This window comes from Melitaea cinxia, chromosome 21 (genome assembly GCF_905220565.1).
Source record: "Melitaea cinxia chromosome 21, ilMelCinx1.1, whole genome shotgun sequence".
In the NCBI taxonomy this organism is placed as follows: Eukaryota; Metazoa; Arthropoda; class Insecta; order Lepidoptera; family Nymphalidae; genus Melitaea; species Melitaea cinxia.
Genome location: NC_059414.1, coordinates 12,202,974 through 12,206,740, shown reverse-complemented (window position 1 = coordinate 12,206,740; position 3,767 = coordinate 12,202,974). Strand labels below are relative to the sequence as shown.

At 37.4% G+C, this 3,767-nt stretch overlaps 1 long non-coding RNA gene across 2 annotated transcripts; it reads right to left on the bottom strand.

Annotated features, from left to right (window-relative positions):
• Positions 1 to 301: 301 nt before the first annotated feature.
• LOC123664004 lies at positions 302 to 3,532 on the bottom strand. Of its 2 annotated transcripts, none has more exons than XR_006744734.1 (3): positions 3,385 to 3,532; positions 2,361 to 2,504; positions 302 to 363 (listed from the first exon to the last, which is right to left on the bottom strand). It is a non-coding gene; the product is annotated as an uncharacterized LOC123664004 (long non-coding RNA). The 2 variants fall into 2 exon arrangements; XR_006744733.1 differs by having other exon boundaries at positions 302 to 360.
• Between the last annotated feature and the right edge of the window lie 235 nt (positions 3,533 to 3,767).

Sequence of the window (3,767 nt, the reverse complement as noted above, 5' to 3'; positions counted from 1 at the left end):
GTGTCGCGAATGACAATTTAATTCGTCGGCGCTGCGCTCGCATCGTCGCCGTTACTCCCCGCCCCTTGCGTCGCGCGCGCCCCACGCGATCATCAGGCGCGCGCGTACTCAAACATACTCCCCGCGTTGAAGAGTCGTCTTCAATATTTACAGTCGGCGGGGGGGGGGGCATATATCATGTTGAAGACTCGTCTGATTGCGACCTTCTTGGTGCGAATGTCTGCCACCCTTGCAACTCCATCTTCACCCGTAAGCACTCGAACAATTCGCCCCAGCAACCACAGGTTGACAGGACTTGTTCTTTATCACAACCAATGCACCCTCCTTCAGCGTCTCTTGCGACAGCATCCACTTTGTTTTCTGCTGAAGTAAAGTAACATATTTATTAGAGAACCGATTTCAAAAGTCTTGCTTCAGTAGTTGGATTCTGTTGAATCTCGCAAGAGATGACATTTTCGTGACAGTGATCACAGACTGCGGCGCGAATAAGAGAGATCGTCCAATAAGGAGATGAGCTGGTGTCAAAGGACAAAGATCAGATGGATCGTTGGACAAGGGTGTAAGGGGACGTGAATTTAATATTACCTCTAATTGAATTCATAAACTATTCATTTCTTCGTAGTCCAGAAACGTTAAACTCAAAACATAGAATAGGCTGGAATAAATGTAAACCTTATACCTTCTTCAGTCGTGTCTGCCGGTGAGAGCCGCTTAAGAAGTACTGACAAGGCATAAAATGCATCTTGTAACAAATCTAACCTATAAATAAACCTAAAGCTAATTTAAAATAAATGAAAAGCTTCCTTCGTCAGGTCCAAAACATGTTCTAAGTGCAACGCCTTTGTTGCTAAGCATACAAACACACAAATGTAGGACTTTATATGCCTGCAACCCTTTCCCTTGTGGTTTGCTATCATTACTGGCCCGGCATAATCTACACCTGTATCAAGAAAAGGAAATTCTAAAGTAACACGCTGTTGAGGCAAATTACCCATAATCGGTTGAAGTGTTTTTCCCCTAAGTCTACAACATTTAACGCATGAACGGACGACGCTCTTTGCTAACTTAGTACCTCCTAACACCCAATAATTATGCCTTACTGTGGCTAGTAATAATTGAGGACCTGAATGTAAGTACTTAATATGCAGCATTACGAAAAGAGACCTGCACAAAGGATGCCTACTACAAAGTAATATAGGATGCTTGACATTAAAATCGTAATTAGTGTTAGCGAGTCTGCCACCGACTCTCATAAGTTTATTATCGTCAATAAATGGTGAAAGAGACAAAAGTCTATTTTTATAAGGCAAGTTTTGGTTATTTATAAGTAACTGATATTCCTCTAGAAAGGAATCCTGCTGAGCAATCCTCAAGAGAAAATTAGTGGCATTACCAAGTTCATCAACTGTTATATTACCACTTAATTTTTCGGACTTACCACGGCAATTATTGATAAATCTGAATATGAATGAAACAACACGCTGTAATTTTGAAAATACTGAAAACCTTGTAATTAATTCTGTAAATATATTACTCTCCTGAACAACATGTAAGCATCCAATTGTCTCTGGTAAGTCGGAAAATTGTATTTCTTGTTTAGGTTGGATTGGCCAATCTCTTGGCTCTGATTGAAGAAAAGAAGGCCCCGACCACCATAAGGAAGATTTACTAAGAATGTCCGCCCTTAAACCTCGTGAAGCGATATCTGCTGGATTGTCCTTTGAAGGAATATAACGCCATTCGTAATTGGAAAAACCCTCCTGTATCTCGGAAACACGATGACGCACAAATGGTTTCAGTTGACCTGGAGAAGATCTGAGCCAACACAACACGATTTGGAATTTGAGACACTTTCTTATATTTTGATATAAAATATATTCGAAAAATAAAAATCTGCGTAGAGTTAAAAGAAAAGAATACCCTAAAGTCGTGGGTGATTCCTGAAGTATTTTGATTACAGATGGAATACAGAACGACGAGGGTATCATCTGTATGTTATTTAAATTAATACAAGTCGAAGGAAGACATTTGATGACGTTAGGTAAAATTATATAATTATTGCCTTCCTTATAGTCACTAGCATCAGACTCCATTATAAGAGAGCGTGACTGTGAACTATTAAGGGACTGATTACTGGTATCAGAAGTTTGAGTTTTAATTGGAGTCGTATTAAGTACGCCTGCAGTACCATTTAGCTCATGAAATTCATTTAAATGTTCACTAGTGATATCCGAATGCACTGAAGTATTCATCGTATGCCCAGAACCAAGCCAGTACTGATATTCATCATTAAGATCTGGCAAGTCTATGTTAGGAAGTTCAACAACCTTACGCTTGTGTGAATGTGCATAAGAGCAAACCGGAACCGAAGTGTCCCGCGAAGGAAGTGAAAGACTCTGGATCAAGGCACGACCGGCAGACACGAGAGAGTAGTACTGGCAATCGAAGGCCTCGCGTCCCTGAGCCTCGTCCTCAAGCATATCCGAACACTCGTCCAGCTCACTCTGTAAAGCATCGAAATCATCGTATAAACCTTCAATTTTATCTAAACGTAATTGAAGTTCGATCTGTGTTTGTAAATCATTAGTTAGTTTACTGGGTGTAAGCGATTTCAAAAAATTACTAAAGCTAATAAGCTTTCGCTTGATTATAGCTTGTTTTCCAATCAAATGTTTTATTTGTTTATCACTCATTGTTAATTTTATTAAAATATTTAATATTATTCTCAGTTATTATAATTTATTAACAATGAGTTATTAATTTGCAAGAATTATTTTAAAGATTGTTTTTTAAGCAAAGGCAAGCAAGGTTTTAGTACGTAAGAAACAAATTTAAACTTCAATTCATTAAAATTTTAAAAGCAATTTGTTTGAGTTAAAATCCTTATGAAAAAGTAAAGCAACCAACTACTAGTATATGCGATTGCTATTTAAAATAGCTAGGCACCTAATATTGCAACTACAATGGTACAATTTTATTTTTGAAATACCGACCTGTAAATAAAAAATTATAGATTAGCAAATTTGTTAAAAAATCAATTTGAATGCGAGCTACAACTAATGAAAATGATGATATAAGCTATTATTTAATGAATAGTAATGCTAATGATTGTAAAAAGCTGGCGATTAATTTATTTACGTAGGTAGATGCTAAATTTATAAAAAGTTAAAATATAAAAATATTTACGTAAAATATTATGATTTAATCTTATTTCTATAGAATTTTATTGGATGAATACTCTAGTTACTGATTATGATGATCTAACGAATCCAAGACTACGAAATAATGAGATGAATAAAATTTTAAAAAGGGTATGAAATGAATCGAAAATGAAATGATGATTGATGAATGAAAGGATGACACTAGGATATGGAACGATCTCACGTGTATCCTTGATGTATGATGATCGCAGCTTCTGTCGTATCCAAGACCTGATGTATTCCTGCTGACTAATGAATTGCTTCTTGTCCGGGAATGTCAGCTATGAGTGCAGCAATGTTCACTCCGGCGAAACAACTTGAACAGGAACAATGCAAGGCGGTGACTTTCGCTCGACCTTTGATGTAGCCGTTTCGATGTTTTATGCGGCTCGATGAACCATATGTTGGGGCCAGTGCCCTGTGCCGTAATGGTTAGGGAAAACTGGTACCCGATGCTGGTTAATGAAAGTGGACTGTATTTTTTTTTGTATCGTATATTGTTGTTTAACATATAAAATATATAAAACTATGGACGGCTTGGCGTCGCGGATAAAGAAAATATTGATG